The sequence below is a fragment of the Paroedura picta genome, chromosome 9 (genome assembly GCF_049243985.1).
Source record: "Paroedura picta isolate Pp20150507F chromosome 9, Ppicta_v3.0, whole genome shotgun sequence".
In the NCBI taxonomy this organism is placed as follows: Eukaryota; Metazoa; Chordata; class Lepidosauria; order Squamata; family Gekkonidae; genus Paroedura; species Paroedura picta.
Genome location: NC_135377.1, coordinates 68,782,191 through 68,800,343, shown reverse-complemented (window position 1 = coordinate 68,800,343; position 18,153 = coordinate 68,782,191). Strand labels below are relative to the sequence as shown.

General features: G+C 40.7%; 1 protein-coding gene across 9 annotated transcripts in view; it reads right to left on the bottom strand.

Annotated features, from left to right (window-relative positions):
* Positions 1 to 18,153, bottom strand: part of ATXN1 (ataxin 1) — a 287,654-nt gene that overhangs the window by 98,609 nt on the left and 170,892 nt on the right. For 7 of the 9 annotated variants that reach the window (XM_077353264.1, XM_077353262.1, XM_077353265.1 and 4 more), the window contains one exon: positions 4,718 to 4,814. The exons of 1 other annotated variant lie outside the window; for it this stretch is intronic. The gene's annotated coding sequence lies outside the window, so the exon portion shown is untranslated. Of the gene's footprint in view, positions 1 to 2,805; positions 2,919 to 4,717; positions 4,815 to 18,153 lie in introns of all 9 variants that reach the window. One more of the 9 variants, XM_077353263.1, reaches the window with a different exon arrangement.

Here is an 18,153-nt window from a genome sequence, read left to right as displayed (position 1 = left end):
ATCACTGCCACCAAGGAGTCATGAAATACTGCATTGATAAAGGAACAAGTATTGGGTTCAGGGTTGCCAACTCCAGGTTGGGAAGGGGAGGAGCTTCATCAGGTATAATGTCATAGACTCCACCCATGGGAACTGATCGCTGTAGTCTCTGTGCTCATAGATTCCACCCAGGGAAAATCTGGAAGGTGGCAACCCTAAACAGCAGAGGATGGTCATATACATATCAATAAAACAATGTCAAGTATATGCTTCGCATCCTGTTCCAGGATTCAGGTCCACGGCCCATATTTTGAAGTACATTCAGTAAAAAAGGTCATGTTAAATTATCAAAAGCTTTCTCCACATCCAGAAATAAAAACGCTGCTTTCTTTTCTTGTTCACAAATTTGATTGCATCTATTATGAATCATATATTATCTTTCATATGCCTCTTTGGTATAAAGTCTATTTGATCAATGTGTATTCACTTGATATATTTTTAAAGCCTTTCTGCCATTTCTAGAAATGATTTTATAATCTACATTCAGTATCAGTAGAGAGATAGGATTACATGACTGTAGCATTGCATCACTGCCTTCTTTATATATTAATATTATATTTACATTGTGCTACAGCTGGAAGTATCATTTTTCCTTCTTTATCTCATGCATAACTTTTTGTAATTGTATAATACATTGCTATTGCTTAGTCTTCTTTCATCTTTTTTATTGCCTGGGAGGTTTCTTGAATTATTATTTCAATTAAAAAATTTCTGAGTTCAGGCATAAACTTTGTGTCTTTTGGATATTATCTTATTCTTTTTTCCAGAAATAGACTTCTTTTTTATATAATCCTGAAAGTGCCTGGATAAATTGTTCTTGTATGTCTTTTTTCTACATATGTAATTGATCACCTTTCTTTACACATGTTATCACTTTTTTTTACACATTATCGCTTTTTTTACTTTCTCCTTCCTATGAGGGTACACCAAGTATCTGCTAAGTTTGTTTGCATTTCCCAAATCACTTTGTTTTAGAATGTCCCCCCCCCCCCCCTGTACCTAACATGTCTAATTGGTTGTTTAAGTTTTGACTTCGGCTGGTGCGTCTTTATTGGAGGTTTTGTGTGTTTCCATCTCTTGTTTCCACCTCTGAATTTTTTTCTATTAATATCTGGATTTGTTCTGGTTTTTCTCTTTGCTTCTTGGCAGCAGTTACTAATGCAATTCCTCTAATAAAAGCTTTGCTTGCTTCCCAAATCGTAGCTAAAACATTCCTTCAATATTATATATATTTTGATAAAATTCTTCCAGGTCTTTTTAAAATACTGGTTTAATATATTATCTTGTAGTAAAAGAGCATAATTTAGTCGCCATCTGTGAGAGTGCTTGGGTTACCTCTTTTACCCCCAGAGTAGACCCTAAACTTAAACTGCCCCTTCTGTGGGTCCCACTGGATGCTGAGCGCCAACAGAATCACATCAGAGCCAAGCATTTTCAGAAAGGTGTATTAAAAGTTAGCTTAAGGCTACAACAGTATAAGGTTGTAACAGTATGTTAAGTAAAAAAGCAGCGTTACAGAGTTCAAAGCCCTGTTTCTCATCCCTCCCCCCTATGGATGGGAGACAAGTATAGTCCAGAGGTTCGAACTTATCTAGGAAATTATCTTACCTTTGTGCACAATTCAGAGTCCAAAATGAAAGGGTCCTTACAGATGGAGGTAAGGCCCGCAATGAGGCTCACGAACAGATTAGCCTCCCACAGATATAGTCAGGAAACTTTGACGTCCCAGGACTGGGACAATTAGGATGATCTAATCAGGTTACCAGAACCAAATGGCTGCAATACCATTCATGTGTGAAAAGGTAAAGCTATCAGAAATCTGGCTTTGGTCAAAAATATATTGTCAGGAGTGGCCACCTTTCCTGACCCTTGATGTGCTTATGCAGATGCCAGATACCAGCCTGTCCTCACACCATCTTCCTTAGTTTTCCATTTTAATGCCAAACTCTAGGATTATGATGAGCAAGCACCCTTGGTTGAATCTCTCCTTTATCTATCTAGATTTATTATTACACTTTTTGACATCAGCACACATCTATTATTAAATATGTTTGATGTCTATCAGGGAAAAATTTGGGTGCTTGATCATCCAGGTGCCTACTAATTCCATTATTTTCAAATATGGTAATGCGTTTTCCAACAGTTTCCCACATTTAGAATTCCTAGATCTTCCGTACTTTGGATCCAAGTCTTCATTCTTGTTTTTTAAAAAACACACTATATTTTCATCTTGACATTCTAGCTTAGTTTAAGAAAACATCTTCTGGTGAGTACCATTACCATGTGCCTGTGCCCACGCACACACACACACATATACTAAGATTTCTGTACAGTTTACACCCATAGTAGGTTCATGTGATACTATCTGGATCTTCTTTAGGGTTCTTTTGTTGTAGGGAAAACGTGTATTGCAGGAAGGAACCCCAGGGAAGGGATAGATGATCTTCTATCAAGAACAAAGGTGAATCCGCCTTTAAAGGAGAGTATTCAATTTTCCTCTATTCTCAAATCACACAGAAACCGAATTAAATGTATTTTGTTAATCTGACAAAATGAACATGGCCCTGGAGACAGCGCTCTGGTACTTTTACATATCCACCCTGTTGTTAGAAAATGGGCTACATCCTGCAACAGCAGACTGTTCGTCTCATGGTGCAATCAAGACCACTTAGTAGATAACAATAACAGCAGTGAAGGATAGCATTCGATATCATCATAATCTTACAACAGCCCTCTAATGTAGGCAAGGATAAGAAAGACACTCACGTATTCCACTTCGAAACCACCGGGAAATCTTAGTAAGCTTTCATTACCACCAACATGTCTTTAAAAGCCACAAGCAGTGCCATCCTAAGCAGAGTTAAACCTTTCCAAGTTCTCTGAAGTCAAGAACATGACTTTGGTTAGGAGAGATTGCACTGTAAATCTACATAATTTCTTCAATGTAAACATAAGTATATTTGATTATCTTTGTTAAATGTTAAAATAAGAAAGGGTAAAGAATTCATTGAAATTATTCATCTTTCAAGCAACCTTGAGCCCACTATTTTCTTTTCCCTTTTTATAACAGGTTTTGTACATCAATGATAAGAAGCCCTTCAGTATCATAGTGAGGAACTTATAAAACAGAATTAAAATATCACCCCGTGGATCATAAATATTATTTTAAAAAACAAAACCTTATATGAGCTAAGGGGAGCCCAATCCTAAACATTTTGTGCTCGATGCACTTTAATTCCATGTCATTCTATGTAAATCAGCATACAACTGATGCCAAGGAGGGCACGTTTATAACTGGATAGGATTACAGCGAATAGCAATGACTGTTGTAGGTACTGCTTGTTTTTACAGTGCTGCCTTTACCTTGTAATCCACTTCTTATATTGTTTACAATACAGATCGCTTCAGACAGTATATTCCTTGCCTTGTTTTCTACTTCAGTAATATTGGTCTTATTGCATTGTTCATTGGTTGTTTTTTGCTGTCTGATTAACTTATATTGTAATTCCCCTTCAGCCTTATTTAGAAAGGCTGACTATAAACTTGCTGTAATGGTCAGCAAGTGGCTTACGCTGAGTAAGTGGCCTTAGGAAAGCCAAAGAAAACTCATGCTCAGGTAAAATGTTAGCTAGTTTTAAAGACACAACTAGATTTTATTTGCATTAATTTTCTTATAACATTTTAATAAGTCTTTTGCTGCTAAACTCAAACAACTATAACTAAATGCCACTGAAGACTGTGGGGACCACCCTCCCCCCATAGCTATTATTCACTTGTAGGGGGTACCTTCCTCCAGATTTGAGGGCGAGCATCCTCTCTTTCTGAAACAGGCTCAACTGTCAACTTATGCCACGAGATAAAGATGCACATTTTACCAGTTTCACCTTACAGTGGTAATACATAGCACTTCCTGTCATCACATTTATCCAAAATATTACTGAAGAGTAAAATACATTACAGATATATTGCCACCAATTTACACTGTAGTTCCCCCCCCCCTTTGAGGAAAAACTCTTGCACTACCCATCATATTGTTATATACAATGAACAAAATCTAGGGTTGCCAGTTCTATGTTGGGGAATACCTGGAAATTTGGAAAGGGGGTCCTCATCAGGATACAATGCCAGCAAGTCCACCCTCTAAAGCAGCCGTTTTCTCCAGGGCTGCTTGTCTCTGTTATCTGGAGATCACCAGTAACAGCAGGAGGTCACCAGGCCCCACCTGGAGGCTGGCACCCCAACAAGATCTCATCACTGTTTTCTGTTGTCAGTCCTTTAAGTGATCATGGGAACTGGCCTGATGGCTTAAGATCTGAATGCCAATAGAGGTGATGTAACTGTAACTGTAAAGCCATCCATCTTATGACTCTTAAACGTTCAAAGAGTTTGCCTCCGAAAAATCATCTGAAGCATTAAAGTGAGGTAAGGATTCAGGATTCAGTTTAGCTCTCCATGCCAAACTGTCATTAGCGGAGGAGTAAAAAAGAAAAAGCTTCCTTATATGAACAGGAGATACCACGGCCCTTTGCTTCAATAGGCACTGTGTATTATTCAAATGTAGCTCTGTACGAGTTTTCCGTCTCTGCCAAGTAAACCCTCCTTCCAACTCTAATTGCACAATGCCAAGAATATTCACAGAGGAATTTTTCAGTAATCATTAATTTTTTGGTTTACTCACAACATTCACTGTCTTCTGCTGCAAGTCCCAGATTATCCTTCACCATGAAGAATGTGCAGATGTTGCTGGACTGCTCACAGACCCTCAGCGCAGCTCTCTTTTAAACAAAAGTTTAGAAATATATAGGTTTTAAAAAGTAGCAAGTGACATGGCGAGGGGAAAAATATGTACATTAATTTTAACAAACTGACAAGACATTTCTACAGCTCATTGGAAACCCTGCTTCAGAATGCACACTGAGCCCTGCTGCTCAACTTAATTGTTGGCTGTGGCACGGCAGATCTTGTTTCAAAAATGCACAAATAATTAAGCGGATGCTAATTTGCAGTCTTTAAAAGAACCTTTTACATTTTTTGTGATACCACAATTAAGGAAGGAGTTCCTTGGTAAGGCCACATGAACACATGGCTATAATACAGCACAAGGACCCAACAGGGCGAGGTTTTATACCCCCACTGAATTCCTTCTTTGTTGACTACACAGGGGTTAAAGGTCCACCCACACATAAACCTGTGCATGGTCAGGGTTGCTATTTGAAATACGTCACCAGTCTACACGGTACTGTACAATTTGCGGCAATAAGTGTACTGTACCATGTTGCAATGCTGTGAAAATTTCCACTTGGCTATCACTCAGACCCACCCACTAAGAAAAACACTTATACGCAGCATAAAATGTAACAGCAATTAAGAAGGATTCAATATGTTCGCAAACAGATTCTATGCATTTTTTAAAAAAAACAACATGCACTAAGCCAGAACCTTTTAAATTTTCTTTTAAGAACATAAGAAGAGCTGTGCTGGATCAGGTCAAAGGTCCATCCAGTCCAGCAATCTAGTCACACAGGGGTCAAGTAGCTGCTTCTAGGAATCCCACAAGCAAAATGGCTGCACCAGCATCTTCCTGCCCATGTTCCCCAGCAATAGATAGCAAGAGAATTACTCCCTTTGGTACTGGAGGGAGTAGATATCCATCATGATTGGTAGCCATTAATAGTCCTGTCCTCCATGGATCAGTCCACTGTCCTTCTAAAACCTTACAAGTTGGAGGCCATCGCCACATCCTTTAGCAGCAAGTTCCAAAATTTAATTATTCATTCTGGGAAGAACTTTCTTTTGTCTGTCCTGAATTCCCTACTCTTCATCTTCAGTGGATGATCCTGGGTTCTAGCATTATGGGAGACACAGAAAAGCTTTTCCTTGACTATTCTTTCCACAGCATGCAAAATTGTATAGACCTCTGTGAAGTCTCTCCTTTCTTGGCTTTCTTGGCCCCAAGCCTGTCAAATGATCCTTGAAAGGCTGCCGTTCTAGCCTTCTGATTATTTTGGTTTCTCTTTTTGGCACTTTCTCAAGCTCTTTTCTTGGTCTGTTACTGCCAACTCAGATCCTATCAGTGTATATGTGGAGTTGGGATTAATTGTCTCCATATGCATCACATTACTCTTGCTCACATTGAATGTCATTTGCCTTTTTAATGCTCATTCCACCGGTGTCCAAAGTTCCTTTTGGAGCTCTTTACAATTCATTTTTGTCTTAGCCATTCAAAATAATTCAGTGCCATCCACAAACTTGACCACAGTGCAAGCACTCTTCCTACGAACGTCCATTATGACAGTAGGACTCGAAAGCTCACACCTTGAATAAATCTTTGTTGGTCTTAAAGGTGCTTCTGGACTCTGATTTTGTCATTCCAGATTAGTTATGAACAAAGTGAAAAGCACTAGTTCCAACACAGATCACTAAGGGACCTCACTGCTCACATCCATTCACTGTGAGAACTGACCATTTATTCTTACTCTCTGCTTCCTACTTTTAGACAATTTCCAATCCAGGCTTTTCCCAGGCTTTCTCAACCAGGGTTTCATGAAACTCTGGGGTTTCTTGATGGCCCTGGAAGTTAATGATTTTTAAATATATTTTTAAAATTTGTCCATACACGGATCTCAGACTATATGACCATATATAGAGCCTCTTATGGCGCAGAGTGGTAAGGCAGCAAAATGCTGTCTGAAGCTGTCTGTCCATGAGGCTGGGAGTTCAATCCCAGCAGCTGGCTCAAGGTTGACTCAGCCTTCCATCCTTCCCAGGTCGGTAAAATGAGTACCCAGCTTGCTGGGGGGTAAACGGTAATGACTGGGGAAGGCACTGGCAAACCACCCCCGTATTGAGTCTGCCATGAAAACGCTAGAGGGCATCACCCCAAGGGTCAGACATGACCCGGTGCTTGCACAGGGGATACCTTTACCTTTATGGCCATATACGTTGACCTGACCCCCACTCCCGTGGCCAATGATGGGCCCTGGAAGGAGTGGGAAGAAGACTTGGGTTCCATCCATATTCTGCATGATCGCACCACTTCTGGGGTTCCTTGAAACCGGAAGAATGTTTCAGGGGTTTCTCAATGGTAAAACAGTTGAGGAAGACTGTCTTACACCATAATTCTGAAGTCTGCTGAGGAGTCTTTGGTGAAGGACTGCCTTTGGGGAATCCAAATAAACAATGTCAACCAGCTCATCTCAGATCACATTTCCATCGATACTTTCAAAGAATGCTAAGTTGGTGGGACAGAACTTACCTTTGTCAAAGCCATGTTAGGTTGTTAGGTTTTACACAGCAGGACTTGCCCTTCTATATGCTGGACAATTTTATCTTTAATAGTACTTTCCATCAATAGTACTTTCCATCAGTGTTAAGCTAAGCAACATGTGTTTAAGCTAAGCAACATGTGTTTTTTTAATGGATGTTACATGGGCCATTCTCTATTCCTCTATTATCCCTCTCTATTCCTCCCCTTAACACACATTTGAGACTGAGGAATGCATGCTGGTGGATTCAACCTTTCAGAAAAGTATAGACCAGAAAGAAGAGCATTTGCCAATGATCTGGACACAGATCCATGATTTCCACAATAAGCAAAAACTATAACTACAATTATAGTTACAATTTTCCATATAGAGCTTTATAGCCATGGAATTTACACTGAATGGCCGCACTGGCTCTTCTATTGACCACCTTGTCTGGCACAGGCTTTCTATAGACTCAAACAAAGATCTTTTCTAGCCCTCTAACTGAAAATGGTTATAACTAGAAGAAAAGTCCTGGGATCCTCTGCATGAAAAATATGAGTTATGGCTTCTTCAAAATGGCAAAAGCCATTAACTCCTCAAGGAAACTTGAACTGTCCATGTAAGTACATATAACAGAATCAATCAAGCTGTCCTTCAATAGCTATATCATAAAATGTAGCTTCTGAAGCAATCACAGTGCAATCCTAAACTGAGTTACACACTTTTAAGTCCACGGAAATCAGTTGTAGAGTAAGGAACAAAAACAAATGTCTTCAAGAAGCCACTTGTGCGATTCCGTAATAATGGGTGTTTTGTCCATACACGGAGTCTGTGAACCTTCTCAAGTATCTATATACTAGATACTCAAGGAGTTGCAGCCTAAGCAAAAATGTCATGTCAGGATATAAGAATAAAGAAGAAGAAGAAGAATTGGGTTTTCTGTATCTCGTTTTACTTCCTGAAGGAGTCTTAAAGTGGTTTACAATCGCCTATCCTTCTCCCCACAACAAATACCCTTTGAGGTAGTTGAGGTTAAGAGTTCTGAGAGAATTGTAACTAGTCCAAGACTCCTGTGAGGTAGGTGGGGTTGAGAGAGTTCTAAGAGAACTATGACTGTCCCAAGATCACCCAGCTGATTGCATGTGGAGGAGTAGGGGATCATACCTGGTTCTCCAGAGGCAGCTGCTCTTAACCACTACACCAAGCTGCCTCTAAAAACCATGGAAGGGGTGTACTAAGTAGCAGATAGCAAAAATATACAAAAGAACAACTATTCAATAAGTAGAATGTTCCTTGATAATCTTGGATACATGTTGTTCACTATCTAGTAGCAAACCTCAATGAAAGCCCTATTGCAAAGAAATATATTTGACTTTGCACTGACTGTCTTGGCAAAGTGGTTATTGCCCTTTACTATCTTGTCTTCAAATGAAAGATGTCAACAGTCATACAGACTGTACAAAGTATGTACACTCAGACTGAGGAGAGAACACAGGTAGGGTTTATATTTTGGGTAACAATACAGTTGAAAAACAACTTTGTTGTTGTTGTTATGTGCGAAGTCGTGTCCGACCCATCGCGACCCCATGGACAATGATCCTCCAGGCCTTCCTGTCCTCTACCATTCCCCGGAGTCCATTTAAGTTTGCACCTACTGCTTCACTGACTCCATCCAGCCACCTCATTCTCTGTCGTCCCCTTCTTCTTTTGCCCTCGATCGCTCCAACCATTAGGCTCTTCTCCAGGGAGTCCTTCCTTCTCATGAGGTGGCCAAAGTATTTGAGTTTCATCTTCAGGATCTGGCCTTCTAAAGAGCAGTCAGGGTTGATCTCCTCTAGGACTGACCGGTTTGTTCGCCTTGCAGTCCAAGGGACTCGCAAGAGTCTTCTCCAGCACCAGAGTTCAAAAGCCTCAATTCTTTGACGCTCGGCCTTCCTTATGGTCCAACTTTCGCAGCCATACATTGCAACTGGGAAGACCATAGCCTTGACTAAACGCACTTTTGTTGGCAGGGTGATGTCTCTGCTTTTTAGGATGCTGTCTAGATTTGCCATAGCTTTCCTCCCCAGGAGCAAGCGTCTTTTAATTTCTTTGCTGCAGTCCCCATCTGCAGTGATCTTGGAGCCCAGGAAAATAAAATCTGTCACTATCTCCATTTCTTCCCCATCTATTTGCCAGGAATTGAGAGGGCCGGATGCCATGATCTTTGTTTTCTTGATGTTGAGTTTCAAGCCAACTTTTGCACTCTCCTCCTTCACCCGCATCAACAGGCTCTTTAGTTCCTCTTCACTTTCTGCCATTAGAGTGGTATCATCTGCATATCTGAGGTTGTTGATATTTCTCCCTGCAATCTTGATCCCAATTTGTGACTCCTCTAAACCCGCATTTCTCATGATGTGCTCTGCATACAAGTTAAATAGGCAAGGCGACAGTATACAGCCTTGCCGAACTCCTTTCTCAATTTTGAACCAGTCAGTGATTCCATGTTCAGTTCTCACTGTTGCTTCTTGACCTGCATATAAATTTCTCAAGAGACAAATATGATGCTCTGGTATTCCCATCTCTTTAAGAATGTGCCACAATTTGTTGTGCTCCACACAATCAAAGGCTTTAGCATAGTCAATGAAGCAGAAGTAGACGTTCTTCTGGTACTCCCTAGCTTTCTCCATGATCCAGCGTATGTTGGCAATTTGATCTCTAGTTCCTCTGCCTCTTCGAAATCCTGCCTGTACTTCTGGAAGTTCTCGGTCCACATATTGCTGGAGCCTAGCTTGTAGGATTTTGAGCATAACTTTGCTAGCATGAGAAATTAGTGCAATGGTGCGGTAGTTTGAACAGTCTTTGGCATTGCCCTTCTTTGGGATTGGAATGTAAACTGACCTTTTCCAATCCTGTGGCCATTGTTGAGTTTTCCAAATTTGCTGGCATATTGAGTGTAGCACTTTTACTGCATCGTCCTTTAAGACAACTTTAGGTTAAAAGCTAATGTCTGGTCAAAAGATAATTTTGTCCTGGTACCGTTGCACTCTTTTTGAGGGAACGATTTCTGTATAACACTTGTTCTGTTCTAGCTTAAAGATTCTGTAAAGCATGGTGGCTAAACTGTGGCTCTCCAGATGCCTATGGACTACAATTACCACTAGCCCCTGCCAGCATGGTGTAAAGAAACTGTCTGTACCAGCAACATACACTGTGAACATGAAGATATTGGTGATAAATGCACTAGTCCACACACAGTGGTACAAACACATAGTCCCGGAGCTTATTTGCTGGTGACATCTGCTATTATCTGCACCATCTGTACAATACTGTGACTCCGTCAAATGGAAGATTCTCAGTTTGAGTCTATTTTATGTGGCAGAGCAGTATATCCAAACCAGATGAGTCAATGGAGTGACAATGGAGCAGTAGCTATAAGCTCTGAGCTGCAATTAGTAAAATGACATGTCAACTTTTTTGTACAGTTGGGCAGAAGGCCTCAACATGAAAAGATTCTGGACAAGGTTTTCCATTCCTTTGGAAATCCACTGAAGAAGAAAATGGTGGTACTCTGCCATACAAGTCTGGTAACTGGAAAATGGCATGAGATATATCTCAAACAGCTTGTGTCACCCTGGTGGATAAACAGCCAGGAGATGGACAAAGGAAGTGCAACTCTGTTGATTCTCCAGGATCTCTCAGTGGCTTTTGATCCATCAATCACTTTCATTCTTCTAGACCAGGGGTAGTCAACCTGTGGTCCTCCAGATGTTCATGGACTACAATTCCCATGAGCCCCTGCCAGCAAAAATTGTAGTCCATGAACATCTGGAGGACCACAGGTTGACTACCCCTGGTCTAGACCACTTGTATGGGCTGGGATTGGGAGGCACAACTCTGTGGTGGCTCCAGTTCTACCTGGAGAGTGGGTTTCAGAAGAGGGCCTTTGGGATCCACAAAAGTTCATCTTGTTCCCTATACTCTTTAACAGCTACATAAAACTGCTGGGTTAGGTCATCTGGAGATTTGAGCTGGGTTGTGTGGTGTAAATGTGTGTATATTTCTTTAAGAGTACTGTCGTTAAGGGGAAGAGGCATAAATAAGATGTAGGAAGGTGGAGTGAATGTAGCTGTAGGAATGTGTTTTAACTGCTATTTGACTGAGACCTTAATAAATCTATTTTGGAATATGACTTGCAGCATTATTGAACAGACATAAATTGGCAACAAAGGTGGGATAGCTTTATGCCTTCGAATCCACTGGCACCCTTCCTGCAAAGTCCAGGTGAGCCTCCAATTGCTGTTACTTCATGGATACATATTATTGATAATAATCTGCTTGCAATTAGTGGCACAGATGTGTCTTCAGAGAGAAGACTTATACTGCTTATTCACTCCTTGGGAGTAGAAGGACAACGCGTTTTTTTATATTTTATTTTCTTGCTGACGATAAACACGAGACTACTCTTACTGCACTGGCGGATTTTTTGGTGTGTGCCCAGAGTTAATGTGGTAGCTAATTGTCATAAATTTCATCGGCCTGAACAGAAGCCGGGGGAGTCAACTTTACAATATATTGCTGTTTTGAGAGACTTAATTGGCCCCTGTGAGTTTGGAGCTTTGGCTGATGAGATGATTAGAGACCAGCTGGTTGAAAAGACAAATATGCTTTGCGTAAGAGAACAGTTGCTTTTAGAACCAAGACTCTCTTTGGGAACAACTAAAGCAATACCAATGCAAACTGAGGCAGCTTTGAATGAAACTAAGACGATAAGTTTGGACACTGGAAATAGAGTATAAAATACGGACTTGTTATAGAACGTTCCAATACAGACTCAAGATGCTACAAAGGAACTAAAGGAACTTACTAAACAGTTATGAGTCAGTGAATCAGAACATCAACAAAAATGTGTTTTCATTGTGGTTCTATGCAGTATCTTGCAAATTATCTTAAGCATCCTGCAAGATACAATGCCAGTATTGCAAGAAGACTGGACGTTTTGCTAAGGCTTGTAATCAACAGAGTAATCACATAGTGCATGCAGTTCAAATGCCTGATGTAAATGTTTCGAGTGTGAATGGGAATCTGTAGGGAAAAGAATTATGTGTAATGTTAAGAAATTTGCTACCTCTTTTGGGAAGGGATGGGATATTGAGTGGATGCTAGATGCTGGTTCAGCAGTCACTCTATTAGCTGAGTCACTCTGTTTGCAGTATTTTAAGACTGTGCCATTGGTGTAACCAGAACTGCAGTTAGTATGCTATTTAAAGAACCAAACACCTTTATATGCTTGTTTACCCGCTGAAGTGAGGTTTGGTGTTGTGCATCAAGAGAATTGTATATTGTGCCTAACAGTACTCCTATCCTTGGCAGGGATTTGTTTGTTACATTAAAATTGATTGTGATGGAGGGATGTACTGTGGCTCCCCAGTTCGATGTTGAATCATCACAGAGGGTAATTTCAGCTGTGAATTTATTTATTTTGAAGTTTGTATATCACCCCCTCACGATTGCTCACCTCCAGCCATTGAATGACAAGCTTGGTAAAAACACGATACATGAATTTGGTTAGAAACATCCTTAAAACATTTAAAATATAAATTAATATAAACAGATTAAAACTGCTAGTCCCATGGGTCTGGATGGGAGAATAGGATGAGGGAGGCCCTAATCAGATGTACGAACAGTTCCTTCTGCTGGCTTGGCAGAAGAACTCCATCTTGCAGGCCATGCAGAACTCTGCAAGCTCCTTTAGGACCCTGATCTCCCCAGGGAGCTTAATCCACAATGTGGAAGTCAGAGCCAAAAAGGCCCTGGTTCTGGTTGAGTCCAAGCATGTTGCTCTGGGGCTGGAGACCACCAGCTGGTTGGTATTTGCTGAATGAATGGCTCTCTGAGGGATGTATTCAGATAGGTGATCCCCAGCCCATGTAAGTCCTTCAAGATTAAGACCAAAACCTTGAACTGAATCCAGAATTCAACTGGGAACCAGTGTAACTGCTGGAGGCCCTGCAGGGTGTTCAGGTAAGATCCCACGCAGCTGCATTCTGGACCAGTTGCTGTTTCTGGAGCAGGGACAAGAGAAGGCAAGTGTAGCGCGAGTTACAGTTGGTTGTGTAAAGGTGAGGTCTAATGTGGTCCCTGTGCAACAGAAATTACAACTGTTGTCATTTGTAATAAAAGATGCTGTGTCAGTTTAATAAATTAGTGTAGAAGGATATTATTGAAGAAGTTGATTCATCAGAATAGATTTCACCTATAGTTGTGGTAAGGAGGAAAGATAGAGGCATATGTCTTTGTGTAGATTTAAGAGAACTGAATAAGGCTATTGTCATTGACAGCCTTCACTTCTACATACCTTCCACATAACATGCAATCAAGTTATGTGTTGCATATATTTATTACACATGATGGATTGTTTCAATTTATATGTGTTCCATATGAGTTAGCTTTGGACCCTGTTACTTTTCAAAGGATAATGTCTTCGACATTTAAGAGTCAGAAGGAAGTTTAGTGTTATTTAAATGATATAATTGTATTTAGAAAGACCCCTGAAGACTATGAGATAAATTTACAATCTGTATTGAGATGTGTTAATGCAGCTGAATTGAAGCTTAACATGTAAAAATTTTCAAAAGACACATTCCTTCAGGAGGTATAGTGTCTCTTCTGCTGGGTTAAAACCTGATTTAGATAACACTGAAGCAATTTTACAATCACCACTTCTAATGGTCTTACAAAATTTATTTTATTTTTTTTAAGTTTGTCTTCATGGTATGAGAATTTTATTCCTAATTATGTTTCCGTTATTGAACCATATATAGTATTATTACTCAGAAGTTCAAATTTGGTATGGTCACCTCTGGCTAAGGCCAGCTTTAGTACTGTAAAAGATTTGATTGTTCATAGTCTGTTTTTTTCATTGATCGACCCAACATTTCCTATAATTGTAACAACTGATGCTTCTAAATATGAATTGGGAGCTCGGTTGACTCACTGCCAAAAGTTGGGTAGTGACCAATTTATTTCTATGGAGTTCGAAACTTTTCTCACAGAACAAAATATCACCCAGAGGAAGCCATTCATGTTTTACCCAGAAGCAAATGGAGATTTTTGAACAATTTAATAGAAGTTTGAAAGTTATCTTGCAGACTGTAATGTCTCTGCTAGCCCAAGAACCAACGTCCAGATTGTCTTGTTGAACACAGGTACGTTTATTTGCACAATGATTAAAAGAAAGCTGGAGCAGCAACAAAGAGGCGATAGCAAAGTAAGAACAACCCACCAGAAAAACAAGGTTGCTTAAATACATCACAGGTGTGCTAAGAGAATGAACCTCTTAAAGATACATCACACAGACAGCTAAACTGGAAAGGAAGGCATGTACTACTTTTACTATTGATTTTCTGCAAGTGTATGGGGCATCCCAGCATGCTACAACACTGGCAGAATTATTACAAGGAAGAAAGATGCGTACTAAATTAAATATTACCTGGATTTTCAAAGGCAAGACCTGTTGTATTGTTAGAACCTAATTTGAAAGAAAGGTTCAGAAGCAAGAGAAGTATAAGGCTTAAATACATGAATGTAGGGAGGCTAAGGATGATAAGGCAGTGTGATGCATCAGTAAAAAAGGCAAATGCTATTTTGGGCTGTATCAACAGGGACATCACATCAAAATGACAAGATGTCATAGTCCCATTGTATACGACACTGGTCAGACCACACCTGGAGTACTGTATGCAGTTCTGGAGGCCTCACTTCAAGAAGGACGTAGATAACATTGAAAGGGTACAGAGGAGAGGGACGAAGATGATCTGGGGTCAAGGGACCAAGCCCTATGAAGATAGGTTGTGGGACTTGGGAATGTTCAGCCTGGAGAAAAGGAGGTTGAGAGGGGACATGATAGCCCTCTTTAAGTATTTGAAAGGTTGTCATTTGGAGGAGGGCAGGATGCTGTTCCCATTGGCTGCAGAGGAAAGGACATGCAGTAATGGGTTTAAACTACAAGTACAACGATATAGGCTAGATATCAGGAAAAAAAATTTCACAGTCAGAGTAGTTCAGCAGTGGAATAGGCTGCCTAAGGAGGTGGTGAGCTCCCCCTCACTGGCAGTCTTCAAGTAAAGGTTGGATACACACTTTTCTTGGATGCTTTAGAATGCTTAGGGCTGATCCTGCATTGAGCAGGGGGTTGGACTAGATGTATGGCCCCTTCCAACTCTATGATTCTATGATTCTATAAATTTGAATGTAGTTCATTTGTAAAAGAAGAACTGGGATCCCGCAGAAGGGAAAACGTAAATTTACCTCGCCTCTTAAGATTGTGGAGAAAAAAACCCTTAACTATTGTTGAATGTCCACGTATGGATGGAATGCTTGTTATTTGGTATCCATGTATTCTAATGGGAGTGAAATTGGTTATGAACCAGATGTTACCAGTAATCCAAAAGGAGTTTGGATCTGATCATGATGGGGTCTGTTCAGGTCTTCATCTGACACTTTTAGATATGTCTAGGGACATTACCGTAAGAGCATCTTGTGGCGCAGAGTGGTAAGGCAGCCGTCTGAAAGCTTTGCCCATGAGGCTGGGAGTTCAATCCCGGCAGCCGGCTCAAGGTTGACTCAGCCTTCCATCCTTCCGAGGTCGGTAAAATCAGTACCCAGCTTGCTGCTGGGGGGTAAACGGTAATGACTGGGGAAGGCACTGGCAAACCACCCCGTATTGAGTCTGCCATGAAAACGCTAGAGGGCGTCACCCCAAGGGTCAGACATGACCCAGTGCTTGCACAGGGGATACCTTTACCTTTAGGGACATTACCATCACCATTCTCTCAAGATACACCATCTAATGTAGAAGTTGAGGGGGGAAAGAAGCAACAATGAGATGACCACTTGTTTGAACAAAGGGGGAGAATGTGGTGTAGATGTATGTATATATGCCAGATGTAGGACGTAGGAATGAATACAGCTGTAGGAATGAGCTTTAACTGCTATTTGGCTGAGACCTTAATCAACTGATTTTGGAATTTGACTTGGAAGCATTATTGAGCAGACATAACAGGTTGCCATCGATATGTAGATGACACCGATCTCTATGTCACACTTCTGGTCAATTCCAGGGAGGCTGCACTGGCGTCTCAAGGAAGTTTTGGTGTAGATGTTATCAAATAAACTGAAGTTTAATTCCCAAAAGATGGAAATGCTAATCTTAAACAGGAGATCTGACCCAGAATTTAAGGTATTACTTGTCCTGGAACACTTGTTCTTAGACTTATGCAGATACATAAGATCTTCCATTCACTGTAGTACATGTTGCATTTGAGCCATCTTTTCCATAACCTAATCTGAAAATTGTGCTACAGCACAGAATAGTAATACAAAGGTTGGAGGAATTCAGGATCAGAGCTACAGTTGAAGCTAGTGCAGATCCCAAAGACATTTGGGTTTACTGCTCTGGGATTGTGGTTGTTTATTTGCTTGCTTGTCTGGCAAAGAAGCTGGTCTCAAAGATTGAAAGAGCCTTGTTCCCAAATGCAAACTTTTGACCTTAATGGTACTTAATAGCCAATTTAGAGGCAGATTTAGTGATTGGGGACAAGCCATGGAAACTGCTCTGGCTTAGAGCTGGGAAGGAAGTTAGAGGAAGTTAACAGCCAAGGCTTGTTCCCAAAGCAATACATATAATTCCTATAGTTTCTTTGTGGGTTTTTTCTTCTTTTTAGCAGTGGGGATGACCACCTATATTATATTTTTCCATCAAGCAAATAAAGTGGTTGTGTCTGTCATACACAGGAACTTTCTCCCCACAACAACTACCCCTACAGTAGGTGGGCAGGAAATAGCAAGAAAACAGGCTTGTGGAAACTATTGTTAACCCCATAGAAAAATAAAAGCGGTAGCCAGACAAACTAAATTGAAAGAAGAATCTCTCATGATACAGATCCAGAAGGAGATAATCTACTGAGAAAATCCTCAGTGATGCTGCTTTCACAGCAATCCGAAGAGAGCAGAGAGGTACGTACATATAGAAGAAATCTCTCTACAAAAAGATGGGCAAAAATGTCATATCAAGAAGCAACTAATTGTGGGATTGCAGCTTGAAGCAACTAATTGTTGGATTGCAGCTCGAAGCAGCTGTGTTAATTCCTTTAATCCAAAAACAGTCAGAGCAACAACTATTCATCCATGGAGTATGAATATGACCTCTAAATCAAATGTTTCACCTTTCTTTGAGTCTTTAGTCTTTAAGGACTGATTGAACAAAACTCAAAATGTGTCAGTAACTTCTCATCAGAAACCAGAGAAGAATTGATGCAGGCTCCAAATGATGCCCCTTCAGGACCACAACACCATACCCCAGTGGGTCTCATAGCCCAACTCTCTGCTTTTTGGATACCTTCTTTTGGAGTAAATTTCTCTCTCTTCCTTCTCTGAAAACCAACATGGTGCCTCCCTCTTTCCCACATCCTCTCCTTTCCATCTAACAGCCAACATACATTTATCTTCTTCCCATCTTCAGTTTTCTATCTTATCCTACTCCTGATACCTTCCTCAGGAAAACTATGGCTTAGTTGCACAGGGCTAGTTGCCAGGGTTGTCCCAGTTGCAAAGTGCAGAACCTACATGGACTTGAAACAGACACCCATTTTCCCCTGTCTCAATATCCCCACATTATTCCCCCTTTCCCGCCACCTGCCAACTCCCGTATTTTCACCATTCTCTGCTTCATTGCTTCCTTCCCATCCATACACCGGTATCTGACCTTCCATCTTCTGCTATATGAATTCATTTAAAGCCCAGCTTTCTCCACAGTGGGGATTCAAAGCACCTAAACTTCATTCTCCCCCCTTTCATTTAATCCTCACTAATGTGAGCAGGGGTGGAA